Here is a 17,287-nt window from a genome sequence, read left to right as displayed (position 1 = left end):
GAGAGGGATGCATAGGATCAGGAGAGGGATGCAGAGGCTTAAGAGAGTGATGCAAAGGTTCAAGAGAGGGAAGCAGAGGCTAATGAGAGGGGTGCAGGAGATCAAGAGAGGGATGCAGAGGCTCAAGAGAGTGATTCAGAGGCTTACGAGAGTGATGCAGAGGCTTAAGAGAATGATGCAGAGGCTTAAGAGAGAAATGCAGAGGCTCAAGAGAGGGATGCACTGCCTTAAGAGAGGGATGCAGAGGCTCAAGTGAGGGATACAGAGGCACAAGAGAGGGATGCAGAGGCTCTTGAGAGTGACGCAGAGGCTCAGGAGAGGGATGCAGATTCTTACCAGAGTGATGCAAAAGCTCAGATGACAGATGCAGAGGCTGATGAGAGGGATGCAGACGTTTAAGAGAGTGATGCAGAGGCTCAAGAAAGGGATGCAGAGGCTTAAAAAAGTGATGCATAGGCTCAAAAAGGGATGCAGAGCCTGAAGAGAGTGATGCAGAGGTTCAAGAGAGCGATGCAGAGGCTCAATAGAGTGATAGAGAGGCTCAAGAGAGTGATGCAGAGGCTCAAGAGAGTGATGCAGACGATCAAGAGAGTGATGCAGAGGCTCAAGAGAGTGATGCAGAGGATCAAGAGAGGGAAGCAGAGGCTTAAGAGAGTGATGCAGAGGCTGAAGAAAGTGATGCAAAGGCTCTAGAGAGTGATGCAGAGGCTTAAGAGAGTGATGCAGAGGCTTAGGAGAGGGATGCAGAGGCTTAAGAAAGGGATGCAGAGGGTCAAGAGAGTGATTCAGAGGCTTATAAGAGTGTAGCAGAGAATCAAGAGGGTGATGTAGAGGATCGAGAGAGTTATGCGGAGGCTTAGGAGAGGGATGCTGAGGCTCAAGAGAGTAATGCAGAGGCAGAAGAGGGTGATGCAGAGGCTTGAGAGAGGGATGCAGGGGCTCAAGAGAGTGATGCAAAGGCTCAAGAGAGTGATGCAGAGACTTAAGAGAGGGATGCATAGGCTCAAGAGAGGGATGAAGAGGCCCAGGAGAAGGATGCAGAGGCTCTAGAGAGGGATGCAGAGGCTCAGGAGAGGGATGCAGAGGCTTAAGAGAGTGATGCAAAGGTTCAAGAGAGGGATGCAGAGGCTAAAGAGGGATGCAGGAGTTCAAGAGAGAAATGCAGAGGCTCAAGAGAGGGATGCACTGCCTCAAGAGAGGGATGCAGAGGCTCATGTGAGGGATGCAGAAGCACAAGAGAGGGATGCAGAGGCTCTTGAGTGTGACGCAGAGGCTCAAGAGAGGGATGCAGATTCTTAAGCGAGTGATGCAAAAGCTCAGATGAGGGATGCAGAGGCTCAGGAGAGGGATGCAGAGGCTCATGCGAGGGATGTAGGAGTTCAAGAGAGTGATGCAGAGGCTCAAGAAAGGGATGCAGAGGCTTAATAAAGTAATGCATAGGCTCAAAAAAGATATGCAGAGCCTGAAAAGAGTGATGCAGAGGCTCAAGAGAGTGATTCAGAGGCTTACGAGAGTGATGCAGAGGCATAAGAGAGTGATGAAGAGGCTTGAGAGAGTGATGCAGAGGCTCAAGAGAGTGATTCAGAGTCTCAAGTGAGGGATGCAGAGGCACAAGAGAGGGATGCAGAGGCTCAAGAGAGGGATGCAGAGTCTTAAGCGAGTGATGCAAAGGCTCAAGAGAGGGATGCAAAGGCTCATGAGATGGATGCAGGAGTTCAAGAGAGAGATGCAGAGGATCAAGAAAGGGATGCAGAGGCTTAAAAAAGTGATGCAGAGGCTCAAAAGAGGGATGCAGAGGCTTAAGAGAGTGATGCAGAGGCTCACGAGAGTGATGCAGAGGCTCAATAAAGGGATGCAGGGGCTCAAAAGAGTGATAGAGTGGCTGAAGAGAGTGATTCAGAGGTTTACGAGAGTGATGAGAGGCTTAAGAGAATGATGCAGAGGCTTTCGAGAGTGATGCAGAGGCTGAAGAGAGTGGTGCAGAGGCTCAAGAGAGGGATGCAGAGGCTCAAGAGAGGGATGCAGAGGCTAAAGTAAGGGATGCAGAGGCACAAGAGAAAGATGCAGAGGCACCTGAGAGTGATGCAGAGGCTCATGAGAGGAATGCAGAGGCTTAAGAGAGTAATGCAAACGCTCAAGAGAGGGATGCAAAGGCTCAGGAGAATGATGTAGAGGCTTAAGAGAGGGATGCAGAGGCTCAAGAGATTGATGCAGAGGCTCAAGAGAGTGATGCAGAGGATCAAGAGAGTGATGCAGAGGCTCAAGAGAGTTATGCAGAGGCTCAAAAGAGTGATGCAGATGGTTACGAGAGTGATGCAGATGGTCAAGAGAGGGATGCAGAGGCTTTAGAGAGTGATGCAGAGGCTGAAGAGAGTGTTGCAGAGGCTTAAGAGAGGGATGCAGAGGCTCAAGAGAGTGATGCAGGGGCTCTAGAAAAGGATGTAGAGGCTTAAGAAAATGATGCATAGGCTCAAAAAAGGGATGCAGAGCCTGAAGGGAGTGATGCAGAGGCTCAGGAGATGAATGCAGAGGCTCAAGAGAGTGATTAAGAGGCTTATGAGAGTGATGCAGAGGCTTAAGAGAGTGATGCAGAGGATTAGGAGAGGGATGCAGAGGCTCAAGAGAGGGATGCAGAGGCTCAAGAGAGGGATGCAGAGGCTCAGGTGAGGGACGCAGAGGCACAAGAGAGGGATGCAGAGGCTCTTGAGAGTGATGCAGAGGCTCAAGAGAGTGATGCAGAGGCTCAAAAGAGTGATGCAGAGGATCAAGAGAGGGAAGCAGAGGCTTAAGAGAGTGATGCAGAGGCTGAAGAAAGTGATGCAGAGGCTCTAAAGAGTGATGCAGAGGCTTAAGAGAGTGATGCAGAGAATCAAGAGGGTGATGTAGAGGCTCGAGAGAGTTATGCGAAGGCATAGGAGAGGGATGTTGAGGCTCAAGAGAGTAATGCAGAGGCTGAAGAGGGTGATGCAGAGGCTTGAGAGAGGGATGCAGGGGCTCAAGAGAGTGATACAAAGGGTCAAGAGAGTGATGCAGAGACTTAAGAGAGGAATGCAGAGGCTCAAGAGAAAGATGCAGAGGCCCAGGAGAAGGATGCAGAGGCTCTAGAGAGGGATGCAGAGGCTCAGGAGAGGGATGCAGAGGCTTAAGAGAATGATGCAAAGGTTCAAGGGAGGGATGCAGAGGCTAATGAGAGGGATGCAGGAGTTCAAGAGGGGGATGCAGAGGCTCATGTGAGGGATGCAGAGGCTCAAGAGAGGGATGCAGAGGCTTTTGAGAGTGACGCAGAGGCTCAAGAGATGGATGCAGATTCTTAAGCGAGTGATGCAAAAGCTCAGATGAGGGATGCAGAGGCTCATGAGAGGGATGCAGAGGCTCATGAGAGGGATGCAGAGGCTCATGAGAGGGATGCAGGAGTTGAAGAGAGTGATGCAGAGGCTCAAGAAAGGGATGCAGAGGCTTAATAAAGTGATGCATAGGCTCAAAAAAGATATGCAGAGTCTGAAGAGAGTGATGCAGAGGCTCAAGAGAGGAATGCAGAGGCTCAAGAGAGTGATTCAGAGGCTTACGAGAGTGATGCAGAGGCTTAAGAGAGTGATGCAGAGGCTTAAGAGAGGGATGCAGAGGCTCAAGAGAGGGATGCAGAGGCTCAAGTGAGGGATGCAGAGGCACATGAGAGGGATGCAGAGGCTCTTGAGAGTGATGCAGAGGCTCAAGAGAGGGATGCAGAGGCTTAAGCGAGTGATGCAAAGGCTCAAGAGAGGGATGCAAAGGCTCATGAGATGGATGCAGGAGTTCAAGAGAGAGATGGTTAAGAAAGTGATGCAGAGGCTCAAAAGAGGGATGCAGAGGCTTAAGAGAGTGAGGCAGATGCTCACGAGAGTGATGCAGAGGCTCAATAAAGGGATGCAGGGGCTCAAGAGAGTGATAGAGAGGCTGAAGAGAGTGATTCAGAGGTTTACGAGAGTGATGAGAGGCTTAAGAGAATGATGCAGAGGCTTACGAGAGTGATGCAGAGGCTGAAGAGAGTGGTGCAGAGGCTCAATAGAGGGATGCCGAATCTCAAGAGAGGGATGCAGAGGCTAAAGTGAGGGATGCAGAGGCACAAGAGAAAGATGCAGAGGCACAAGAGAAAGATGCAGATGCACTTGAGAGTGATGCAGAGGCTCATGAGAGGAATGCAGAGGCTTAAGAGAATGATGCAAAGGCTCAAGAAAGGGATGCAGGGGCTCAAGAGAGTGATAGAGAGGCTGAAGAGAGTGATCAGAGGTTTACGAGAGTGATGAGAGGCTTAAGAGAATGATGCAGAGGCTTACGAGAGTGATGCAGAGGCTCAACAGAGTGCTGCAAAAGGCTCAAGAGAGGGATGCTGAGGCTCCAGAGAGGGATGCAGAGGCTCAAGAGAGTGATGCAGAGGCTCAAGAGAGAAAGGCAGAGGCTTAAGAGAGTGATGCAGAGGCTGAAGAGTGTGATGCAGAGGCTTGAGAGAGGAATGCAGTGGCTCAAGAGAGTGATGCAGAGACTTAAGAGAGGGATGCAGAGGCTCAAGAGAGGGATGCAGAGGCCCAGGAGAAGGATGCAGAGGCTCAAGAGAGGGATGCATAGGCTCAGGAGAGGGATGCAGAGGCTTAAGAGAGTGATGCAAAGGTTCAAGAGAGGGATGCATAGGCTCAGGAGAGGGATGCAGAGGCTAATGAGAGGGATGCAGGAGATCAAGAGAGGGATGCAGAGGCTCAAGAGAGTGATTCAGAGGCTTACGAGAGTGATGCAGAGGCTTAAGAGAATGATGCAGAGGCTTAAGAGAGAAATGCAGAGGCTCAAGAGAGGGATGCACTGCCTTAAGAGAGGGATGCAGAGGCTCAAGTGAGGGATACAGAGGCACAAGAGAGGGATGCAGAGGCTCTTGAGAGTGACGCAGAGGCTCATGAGAGGGATGCAGATTCTTACCAGAGTGATGCAAAAGCTCAGATGACAGATGCAGAGGCTGATGAGAGGGATGCAGAGGCTTAAAAAAGTGATGCATAGGCTCAAAAAGGGATGCAGAGCCTGAAGAGAGTGATGCAGAGAATCAAGAGAGGGATGCAGAGTCTTAAGAGAGTGATGCAGAGGTTCAAGAGAGCGATGCAGAGGCTCAATAGAGTGGTAGAGAGGCTCAGGAGAGTGATGCAGAGGCTCAAGAGAATGATGCAGACGATCAAGAGAGTGATGCAGAGGCTCAAGAGAGTGATGCAGAGGATCAAGAGAGGGAAGCAGAGGCTTTAGAGAGTGATGCAGAGGCTGAAGAAAGTGATGCGAAGGCTCTAGAGAGTGATGCAGAGGCTTAAGAGAGTGATGCAGAGGCTTAGGAGAGGGATGCAGAGGCTTAAGAAAGGGATGCAGAGGGTCAAGAGAGTGATTCAGAGGCTTATGAGAGTGTAGCAGAGAATCAAGAGGCTGATGTAGAGGCTCGAGAGAGTTATGCGGAGGCTTAGGAGAGGGATGCTGAGGCTCAAGAGAGTAATGCAGAGGCTGAAGAGGGTGATGAAGAGGCTTGAGAGAGAGATGCAGGGCTCAAGAGAGTGATGCAAAGGCTCAAGAGAGTGATGCAGAGACTTAAGAGAGGGATGCATAGGCTCAAGAGAGGGATGCAGAGGCCCAGGAGAAGGATGCAGAGGCTCTAGAGAGGGATTCAGAGGCTCAGGAGAGGGATGCAGAGGCTTAAGAGAGTGATGCAAAGGTTCAAGAGAGGGATGCATAGGCTCAGGAGAGGGATGCAGAGGCCCAGGAGAAGGATGCAGAGGCTCTAGAGAGGGATGCAGAGGCTCAGGAGAGGGATGCAGAGGCTTAGGAGAGTGATGCAAAGGTTCAAGAGAGGGATGCAGAGGCTAATGACAGGGATGCATGAGTTCAAGAGAGAAATGCAGAGGCTCAAGAGAGGGATGCACTGCCTCAAGAGAGGGATGCAGAGGCTCATGTGAGGGATGCAGAAGCACAAGAGAGGGATGCAGAGGCTCTTGAGTGTGATGCAGAGGCTCAAGAGAGGGATGCAGATTCTTAAGCGAGTGATGCAAAAGCTCAGATGAGGGATGCAGAGGCTCAGGAGAGGGATGCAGAGGCTCATGCGAGGGATGTAGGAGTTCAAGAGAGTGATGCAGAGGCTCAAGAAAGCGATGCAGAGGCTTAATAAAGTGATGCATAGGCTCAAAAAAGATATGCAGAGCCTGAAGAGAGTGATGCAGAGGCTCAAGAGAGTGATTCAGAGGCTTACGAGAGTGATGCAGAGACATAAGAGAGTGATGAAGAGGCTTGATAGAGGGATGCAGAGGCACAAGAGAGGGCTGCAGAGTCTCAAGTGAGGGATGCAGAGGCATAAGAGAGGGATGCAGAGGCTCTTGAGAGTGATGCAGAGGCTCAAGAGAGGGATGCAAAGGCTCATGAGATGGATGCAGGAGTTCAAGAGAGAGATGCAGAGGATCAAGAAAGGGATGCAGAGGCTTAAAAAAGTGATGCAGAGGCTCAAAAGAGGGATGCAGAGGCTTAAGAGAGTGATGCAGAGGCTCACGAGATTGATGCAGAGGCTCACGAGAGTGATGCAGAGGCTCAATAAAGGGATCCAGGGGCTCAAAAGAGTGATAGAGTGGCTGAAAAGGGTGATTCAGAGGTTTACGAGAGTGATGAGAGGCTTAAGAGAATGATGCAGAGGCTTACGAGAGTGATGCAGAGGCTGAAGAGAGTGGTGCAGAGGCTCAAGAGAGGGATGCAGAGGCTCAAGAGAGGGATGCAGAGGCTAAAGTAAGGGATGCAGAGGCACAAGAGAAAGATGCAGAGGCACCTGAGAGTGATGCAGAGGCTCATGAGAGGAATGCAGAGGCTTAAGAGAGTGATGCAAACGCTCAAGAGAGGGATGCAAATGCTCAGGAGAATGATGTAGAGGCTTAAGAGAGGGATGCAGAGGCTCAAGAGATTGATGCAGAGGCTCAAGAGAGTGATGCAGAGGATCAAGAGAGTGATGCAGAGGCTGAAGAGAGAGATGCAGAGGCTTAAAAGAGTGATGCAGAGGCTCACGAGAGTGATGCAGGGAGTCAAGAGAATGATGTAGAGGCTTAAGAGAAGGATGTATAGGCTCAAGAGAATGATGCAGAGGCTCAAGGTAGTGATGCAAAGGCTCAACAGATTGCTGCAAAAGGCTCAAGAGAGGGATGCTGAGGCTCCAGAGAGGGATGCAGAGGCTCAAGAGAGTGATGCAGAGGCGCAAGAGAGAAATTCAGAGGCTTAAGAGAGTGATGCAGAGGCTCAAGAGAGTGATGCAGGGACTCAAGAGAATGATGTAGAGGCTTAAGAGAAGGATGTAGAGGCTCAAGAGAATGATGCAGAGGCTCAAGAGACTGATGCAGAGGATCAAGAGAGGGATGCAGAGGTTTAGGAGAGTGATGCAGAGGCTCTAGAGAGTTATGCATAGGCTCGAGAGAGAGATGCAGAGGCTCATGAGAGTGATGCAGAGGCTCAAGATAGGGATGCAGAGGCTCAAAAGAGTGATGCAGAGGCTTAATAGAGGGATGCAGAAGCTCAAGAGAGTGATGCAGAAGCTTAAGAAAGGGATGCAGAGGCTCAAGAGAATGATGCAGAGGCTCAAAAGAGTGCTGCAAAAGGCTCAAGAGAGGGATGCTGAGGCTCCAGAGAGGAATTGCAGAGGCTCAAGAGAGTAATGCAGAGGATCAAGAGAGGGAAGCAGAGGCTTAAGAGAGTGATGCAGAGGCTTAAGAGAGGGATGCAGAGGCTCAAGAGAGGGGTGCAGAGGCTAAAGAAAGGGATGCAGAGGCACTAGAGAGGGATGCAGAGACTCTTGAGAGTGATGCACAGGCTCAGGAGAGGGATGCAGAGGCTTAAGCGAGTGATGCAAAGCCTCAAGAGAGGGATGCAAAGGCTCATGAGATGGAAGCAGGAGTTCAAGAGAGCAGAGGCTCTCTTGAGGAGCAGAGCAGGAGCAGAGCAAGAGAGGAGAGCAGAGCAGAGAGCAGAGGCTTTCTTGAGCAGAGGCTCAAGAAAGTGATGCAGAGGCCTAAGAAAGTGATGCAGAAGCTCAAAAGAGGGTTGTAGAGGCTTAAGAGTGTGATGCAGAGGATCACGAGAGTGATGCAGAGGTTCAATAGAGGGATGCAGGGGCTCAAGAGAGTGATAGAAAAGCTGAAGAGAGTGATTCAGAGGTTTACGAGAGTGATGCAGAGCCTTAAGAGAGTGATGCAGAGGCTTACGAGAGTGATGCAGAGGCTTAAGAGAGTGGTGCAGAGGCTCAAGAGAGGGATGCAGAGGGTCAAGAGGGTAAAACCGCTCTATTCCGGCTGAAACGTCGAGATATGCAATAAAAACCGAACTTCTCTCCTTTTCAATATCTTACTCAGGATTTTAACGAGAAACAAATAGTTGACTGCAAATGAAGTATTTAAGGATATTATCTAATCAATTATGTTTGCATCATTTTTATCGTATATTAAATGAATTAATAACAATAAACTGAAAATTCACAAAAACGTGGAAAAACAGCAAAATATTGCCTAATTCGAGGATATTTTGTTTATATCACATAAAGGAAAAGGGGATGATAAACGTCAAAATATTGCTGAATTCGATGATTTTTAGTACGAAACAAAAAGCAAGAAAACTTTCTTAAAATGCAATATTATGCGAAAATCTGAGAATTGAAGTCCAAATCACGTATCGTGATACTACATGAAATAGTATCGAAATATTGGTTAAAATGAATATATTTACGTAATATCAAACTACATGAAAAACGTGAAAAAGTCATTATTATGCCAAATATGGGATTCGAAGTTTAACTTCGAATCATAAAGCGTGGTTTCGTATTTTTTAGACCCTAGAAAAGATGTATAAAGATGTTGCTTCCAATGCAAATGATAAAAATCAATGTGTTTTCATTAGAATTAACTAAAATGTTCCTGATTTTCGGTTTATATTACCGATGGAAGATGTACACGTAAAACCGTTCTAATCCGGCTGAAACGTCGATATATGCAATAAAATCAGAACTTCTCCCCTTTTCAATATCTTACTCAGTATTTTAACGAAAAACAAATAGATGATTGAAAATGAAGTATTTAAGCTTATAGTCTGATCAATTATGTGTTTCATATTTTTTCTCGTATATTTTATGAAATAATAACAATAAACTGAAAATTCACAAAAACGTGGAAAAACGGCAAAATATTGCCTAATTCGATGATATTTTGTTTAAATCACATAAAGGAAAAGGGGATGATAAACGTCAAAATATTGCTGAATTCGATGATTTTTAGTACGAAACAAAATGCAAGAAAACTTCCTTAAAATGCAATATTATACGAAAATCTGAGATTTGAAGGCCAAATCACGTACTGTGATATTACATGAAATAGTATCGAAATATTGGTAAAAATGAATATATTTACGTAATATCAAACTACATGAAAAACGTGAAAAAGTCATTATTATTCCAAATTTGAGGATTTTAACTTCGAATCATAGAGCGACGTTTCGTATTTTTTAGACCCTAGAAAAGACGTATAAAGATGTTGCTTCCAATACAAATAATAAAAATCAATGTGTTTTCATTAAAATTAACTAAAATGTTCCTGATTTTCGGTTTATATTACCGATGGAAGATGTACACGTAAAACCGCTTAAATCCGGCTGAAACGTCGATATATGCAATAAAAACAGAACTTCTCCCCTTTTCAATATCTTACTCAGTATTTTAACGAGAAACAAATAGATGATTGAAAATGAAGTATTTAAGGTTATTTTCTGATGAATTATGTGTTTGCATAATTTTTCTCGTATATTTAATGAAATAATAACAATAAACTGAAAATTCACGAAAACGTGGAAAAACGGCAAAATATTGCCTAATTCGATGATATTTTGTTTAAATCACATAAAGGAAAAGGGGATGATAAAGGTCAAAATATTGCTAACCTCGATGATTTTTAGTACAAAACAAAATGCAAGAAAACTTGCTTAAAATGCAATATTTTGCGAAATTCTGAGACTTGAAGGCCAAATCACATATCGTGAGAAAACCTGAAGTAGTATCGAAATATTGGTAAAAACGAATATATTTACGTAAAATCACACTACATGAATAACGTGAAAAAAGTCACTATATTACCATATTTGAGGATTTTAACTTCAAATCATTGAGCGAGGTTTCGTATTATTTAGATCCAAGAAAAGACATATGACAATTTTCTTTCAAATACAAATGATAAAAATCAATGTGTTTTCATTAGAATTAACTGAAATGTTCCTGATTTTTCGTTTATATTACCGATGGAAGATGTACACGTAAAACCGCTCTAATCCGGCTGAAACGTCGAAATATGCAATAAAAACAGAATTTCTCCCCTTTACAATATCTTACTCAGTATTTTAACGAGAAACAAATAGTTGATTGAAAATTAAGTGTTTTAGGTTAATTTCTAATCAATTATGTGTTTGCATCATTTTTATCGTATATTTAATAAATTAATAGCAATAAACTGAAAATTCACAAAAACGTGGAAAAACAGCAAATTATTGCCTAATTCGGTGATATTTTGTTTATATCACTTAAAGGAAAAGGGGATGATAAACGTCAAAATATTGCTGAATTCGATGATTTTTAGTAACAAACAAAATGCAAGAAAACCTGCTTAAAATGCAATATTATGCGAAAATCTGAGATTTGAAGGCCAAATCACATACCATGATACTACATGAAATAGTATCGAAATATTGGTAAAAATGAATATATTTACGTAATATCAAACTACATGAAAAACGTGAAAAGTCATTATTATGCCAAATTTGAGGATTTTAACTTCGAATCATAGAGCGACGTTTCGTATTTTTTAGACCCTAGAAAATACGTATAAAGATGTTGCTTCCAATACAAATAATAAAAATCAATGTGTTTTCATTAAAATTAACTAAAATGTTCCTGCTTTTCGGTTTATATTACCGATGGAAGATGTACACGTAAAACCGCTTAAATCCGGCTGAAACGTCGATATATGCAATAAAAACAGAACTTCTCCCCTTTTCAATATCTTACTCATTATTTTAACGAGAAACAAATAGATGGTTGAAAATGAAGTATTTAAGCAAGTTTTCTTGCATTTTGTTTTGTACTAAAAATCATCGAATATAGCAATATTTTGACGTTTATCATTCACTTTTCCTTTATGTGATATAAACAAAATTAGGCAATATTTTGCCGTTTTTTCACGTTTTTGTGAATTTTCAGTTTATTGTTATTAATTCATTATATATACAATAAAAATGATGCAAACACACAATTGATTAGAAAATAACCTTAAATACTTAATTTTCAATCAACTATTTGTTTCTCGTTAAAATACTGAGTAAGCATCACTCTCTAGATTCTCTGCATCACTCTCGTAAGCCTCTGAATCACTCTCTTGATCCTCTGCATCACTCTCTTCAGCCTCTGCATCACTCTCATAAGCCTCTGTATTACTCTCGTAAGCCTCTGAATCACTCTCTTGAGCCTCTGCATCACTCTGTTGAGCCCCTGCATCCCACTCTTGAGCCTCTGCATCACTCTCTTGAGCCTCTGCATCACCCTTTTAAGCCTCTGCATCCCTCTTTTGAGCCACTGCTTCACTTTCTTAAGCCTCTGCATCACTCGCTTAAGCCTCTGCATCACTCTCGTAAGCTTTTGAATCACTCTCTTGTGCCTCTGCATCCCTCATTTGAGCCTCTGCATCCCTCTCTTGAGCCCCTGCAACCCTCTCTTGAGCCTCTGCATCCCTCTCTTGAACTCTTGCATCCCTCTCACTAGCCTCTGCATCCCTCTCTTGAGCCTTTGCATCACTCTCTTAAGCCTCTGCATCCCTCTCTTGAGCCTCTGCATTACTCTCAAGGGCCTCTGCATACCTTTCCTGTGCCTCTGCATCCCTCACTTGAGCCTCTGCATCCCTCTCCTGAGCCTCTGCATCACTCTCAAGAACCTCTGCATCCCTCTCTTGTGTCTCTGCATCCCTCACTTGAGCCTCTGTATCCCTCTCTTGAGCCCCTGCATCCCTCTCCTGAACATCTGCATCCCTCTCTTGAGCCTCTGCATCCCTCTCTTGAGCCTCTGCATCCCTCTCTTGAGCCTCTGCATCCCTCTCTTGAGCATCTGCATCCCTCTCCTAAGCCTCTGTATCACTCTCCTAAGCCTCTGCATCACTCTCTTAACCCTCTGAATCACTCTTTTGAGCCTCTGCATTACTCTCTTGAGCCTCTGCAACCCTCTCCTAAGCATCTGTCTCACTCTCTTAAGCATCTGCATCACTCTCTTCAGCCTCTTCATCCCTCTCTTGAGCCTCTGCAACACTCTCTACAGCCTCTGAATCCCTCTCTTGAGGCCTCTGCCTAACTATCTCGAGCCTCTGCATCACTCTCTTGATTCTCTGCATCACTCTCGTAAGCCTCTGAATCACTCACTTGAGCCTCTGCATCACTCTCTAGAGCCTCTGCATCACTCTCTTCAGCCTCTGCATCACTCTCTTAAGCCTCTGCTTCCCTCTCTTGATCCTCTGCATCACTCTCTTGAGCCTCTGCATCACTCTCTTAATCCTCTCCATCACTCTCGTAAGCCTCTGAATCACTCTGTCCAGCCTGTGCATCACTCTCTTGAGCCTCTCTATTACTCTCTTGAGCCTCTCTATCACTCTCGTGAGCCTCTGCATCCCTCTCTTAAGCCTCTGCATCATTCTCTTCCGCCTCTGCATCCCTCTCTTAAGCCTCTGCATCATTCTCTTGAGCCTCTGCATCCCTCTCTTAAGCTTCTGAATCACTCTCTTGAACCTCTGCATCCCTCTCTTGAACTTCTGCATCACTCTCATAAGCCTCTGCATCCCTCTCTTAAGACTTTGCATCACTCTCTTAAGCCTCTGCATCCCTCTCTTGAGCCTCTACATCACTCTCAAGAGCCTCTGCATCCCTCTCTTGTGCCTCTGCATCCCTCACTTGAGCCTTTGCATCCCTCTCCTGAGCCTCTGCATCCCTCTCTTGGGACTCTGCATCCCTCTCTTGAGCCTCTGGAATCCCTCTTAAACTTCTGCATCACTCTCTTAAGCCTCTGCATCACTCTCTTAAGCCTCTGAATCATTCTTATGAGCCTCTGCATCACTCTCTTGAGTCCCTGCATCCCTCTCTCAAGCCTCTGCATCACTCTCTTGAGCCTCTGCATCACCCTCTTAAGCCTCTGCATTACTCTCTTGAACCTCTGCATCCCTCTCCTAAGCCTCTGCCTCACTCTCTTATTCCTTGGCATCACTATCCTGAGCCTCTGCATCCCTCTCCTCGAGCCTCTGCATCACTCTCGTAAGCCTCTGAATCACTCTCTTGAGCCTCTGCATCACTCTCTTGAGCCCCTGCATCCCTCTCTTGAGCCACTGCTTCACTTTCTTAAGCCTCTGCATCACTCTCTTAAGCCTCTGCATCACTCTCGCAAGCCTCTGAATCACTCTCTTGAGCCTCTGCATCCCTCTCATGAGCCTCTGCGTCACTCTCAAGAGCCTCTACATCCCTATCTTGTGCCTCTGCTTCCCTCACTTGAGCCTCTGCTTCCCTCTTTTGAGCCTCTGAATCACTTTCTTAAGCCTCTGCATCACTCGCTTAAGCCTCTGCATCACTCTCTTGAGCCCCTGCATCCCTCTCTTGAGCCACTGCTTCACTTTCTTAAGCCTCTGCATCACTCTCTTAAGCCTCTGCATCACTCTCGCAAAGCCTCTGAATCACTGTCTTGAGCTTCTGCATCCCTCTCTTTAGCCTCTGCATCACTCTCTTAGGCCTCTGCATCACTCTCGTAAGCCTCTGAATCACTCTCTTAGGCCTCTGCATCACTCTCTTAAGCCTCTGAATCACTCTCTTGGGCCCCTGCATCCCTCTCTCAAACCTCTGCATCACTCTCTTGAGCCTCTGCTTCACCCCTCTTAAGCCTCTGCATTACTCTCTTAAACCTCTGCATCCCTCTCCTAAGCCTCTGCCTCACTCTCGTATGCCTTGGCATCACTCTCTTGAGCCTCTGCATCCCTCTCTTGAGCCACTGCATCACTCTCTTTAGACTCTGCATCACTCTCTTAAGCCTCCGAATCACTCTCTTGAGGCCTCTGCATAACTCTCTAGAGCCTCTTCAAAACTCTCTTGATTCTCTGCATCACTCTTGTAAGCCTCTGAATCACTCTCGTAAGCCTCTGAATCACTCTCTTGAGCCTCTGCATCCCTCTCTTGAGCCTTTGCATCACTCCCAAGAGCCTCTGCATCCTTCTCTTGTGTCTCTTCATCCCTCACTTGAGCCTCTGCATCCCTCTCTTGAGCCTCTGAATCACTCTCTTGAACTCCTGCATCCCTCACATGAGCTTCTGCATCTCTCACTTGAGCCTTTGCATCACTCTCTTAAGCCTCTGCATCCCTCTCTTGAGCCTCTGCGTCACTCTCAAGAGCCTCTGCATCCCTATCTTGTGCCTCTGCTTCCCTCACTTGAGCCTCTGCATCCCTCTCTTGAGCCCCTGCATCCCTCTCTTGAGCCTCTGCATCACTCTCTTATACCTCTGCATCACTCTCGTAAGCCTCTGAATCACTCTGTTCAGCCTCTGCATCACTCTCTTGAGCCTCTCTATCACTCTCTTGAGCCTCTGCATCCCTCTCTTAAGCCTCGGCATCATTCTCTTCAGCCTCTGCATCCCTCTCTTAATCCTCTGCATAATTCTCTTCGGCCTCTGCATCCCTCTCTTTAGCCTCTGCATCATTCTCTTCAGCCTCTGCATCCCTCTCTTAAGCCTCTACATCATTCTCTTGTGCCTCTGCATCACTCTCTTGAACCTCTGCATCACTCTCTTAAGCCTCTGCATCTCTCTCTTCTGCCTCTGCATCCCTCTCTTGAGCCTCTGCATCACTCTCTTGAGCCTCTGCATCCCTCTCTTATGCCTCAAATGCAGAGGCTTAAGAAAGTGATGCAGAAGCTCAAAAAAAGGGATGCAGAGGCTTAAGAGAGTGATGCAGATGCTGAAGTGAGTGTTGCAGACTTTTAATAGAGGGATGCAGAGGCTCAAGAGAGTGATGCAAAGGCTCAAGAGAGTGATGCAGAGGCTGAAGAGAGTGTTGGAGAGGCTTAAGAGAGGGATGCAGAGGCTCAAGAGAAGGATGCAGAGGCTTAAGAGAGTGTTGCAGAGGCTGAAGAAAGTGTTGCAGAGGCATAAGAGAAGGATGCAGAGGCTCAAGAGATTGATGTAAAGGCTCAACAGAGTGATGCATAGGCTTAAGAGAGGGATGCAGAGGCTCAAGAGATATATGTAGAGGCTCAAGAGAGTGATGCAGAGGCTGAACAGAGTGATTCAGAGGTTTACGAGAGTGATGCAGAGGCTTAAGAGAGTGATGCAGAGGCTTAAGAGAGGGATGCAGAGGCTCAAGAGAGGGATGCAGAGGCTCACGAGAAGGATGCAGAGGCTTAAGAGAGTGATGCAGAGACTTAAGAAAGTGAAGCAGAGGCTCAAGAGAGGGATGCAGGGGCTCAAGAGAGTGATGCAGAGGCTCAAGAGAGTGATTCAGAGGCTTACGAGAGTGATGCAGAGGCTCAGGAGAGGGATGTAGAGAATCAAGAGAGTGATGCAGAGGCTCGAGAGAGTTAGGCAGAGGCCTCAAGAGAGGGATTCAGAGGCTTAGGAGAGTGATGCAGAGGCTGAAGAGAGTGTTGCAGAGGCTTAAGAGAGGGATGCAGAGGCTCAAGAGAGTGATGCAGATGCTTAAGAGAGTGAGACAGAGGCTTAGGAGAGGGTTGCAGAGGCTCAAGAGAGTAATGCAGAGGCTTAAGAGGGTGATGCAGAGGCTCAAGAGAGTGATGCAGAAGCTTGAAAGAGGGATGCAAGGGCTCATCAGAGTGATGCAGAGGCTCAAAAGATTTATTCAGAGGGTTAAGAGAGTGATGCAGAGGCTTAGGAGAGTGATACAGAGGCTTAGGAGAGGGATGCAGATGCTCAAGAGAGGGATGCAGAGGCCCAAGAGAGGGATGCAGAGGCTCAAGAGAGGGATGCAGATGCTCAAGAGAGGGATGCAGAGGCCCAAGAGAGGGATGCAGAGGCTCAAGAGAGGGATGCAGAGGCTCAAGAGAGGGATGCAGATGTTCAGGAGAGGGATGCAGGGGCTCAAGAAAGGGATACAGAGGCTCAAGTGAGGGATGCAGAGACACAAGAGAGGGATGCAGAGGTTCTTGAGAGTGATGCAGAGGCTCAAGTGAGGGATGCAGAGGCTTAAGAGAGTGGTGCAAAGGCTCAAGAAAGGGATGTAGAGGCTCATGAAAGGGATGCAGGAGTTGAAGAGAGGGATGCAGAGGCTCAAGAGAGTGATTCAGAGGCTTACGAGAGTGATGCAGAGGCTTAAGAGAGTCATGCAGAGGCTTACGAGAGGGATACAGAGGCTCAAGAGAGCGATAAAGAGGCTCAAGAGAGTGATGCAGAGGCTCAAGACAGTGATGCAGACGATCAAAAGAGTGATGCAGAGGCTCAAGAGAGTAATACAGAGGATCAAGAGAGGGAATCAGAGGCTTACGAGAGTGATGCAGAGAATCAATAGAGTTTTGCAAAGGATCGAGAGAGTTATGCAGAGGCCTCAGGAGAGAGATTCAGAGGCTTAAGAGAGTGATGCAGAGGCTGAAGAGAGTGTTGCACAGGCTCACGAGAGGGATGAAGAGGCTGAAGAAAGTGATGCAGAGGGTCAAGAGAGGGATGCAGAGGCTCAAGAGAGTGATGCAGAGGCTTAAGAGAGTGAGGCAGAGGCTTAGGTGAGGGATGCAGAGGCTCAAGAGAGTAATGGTGAGGCTTAAAAGGGTGATGCAGAGGCTCAAGAAAGTGATGCAGATGCTTGAGAGATGGATGCAGGGGCTCAAGAGAGTGATGCAGAGGCTCAAGAGAGTGATTCAGAGGCTTAAGAGAGTGATGCAGAGGCTTAACAGAGTGATGCAGAGGCTTAAGAGAGGGATGCAGAGGCTCAAGAGAGGGATGCAGAGGCCCAAGAGAGGGATGTGAAGGCTCAGGAGAGGGATGCAGAGGCTCAAGTGAGTGATGCAGAGGCACAAGAGAGGTATGCAGAGGCTCTTGAGAGTGATACAGAGGCTCAAGAGAGGGATGCAGAGGCTTAAGAGAGTGATGCAAAGGCTCAAGAGAGGGATGCAGAGGCTCATGAGAGGGATGCAAGAGTTCAAGAGAGGGATGCAGAGGCTCAAGCGAGTGATGCAGAGGCTTAAGCGAGGGATGAAGAGGCTCAAGCGAGG

This window comes from Procambarus clarkii, chromosome 38 (assembly GCF_040958095.1).
Source record: "Procambarus clarkii isolate CNS0578487 chromosome 38, FALCON_Pclarkii_2.0, whole genome shotgun sequence".
NCBI classification, from domain to species: Eukaryota; Metazoa; Arthropoda; class Malacostraca; order Decapoda; family Cambaridae; genus Procambarus; species Procambarus clarkii.
This window is presented reverse-complemented; position numbering follows the sequence as displayed.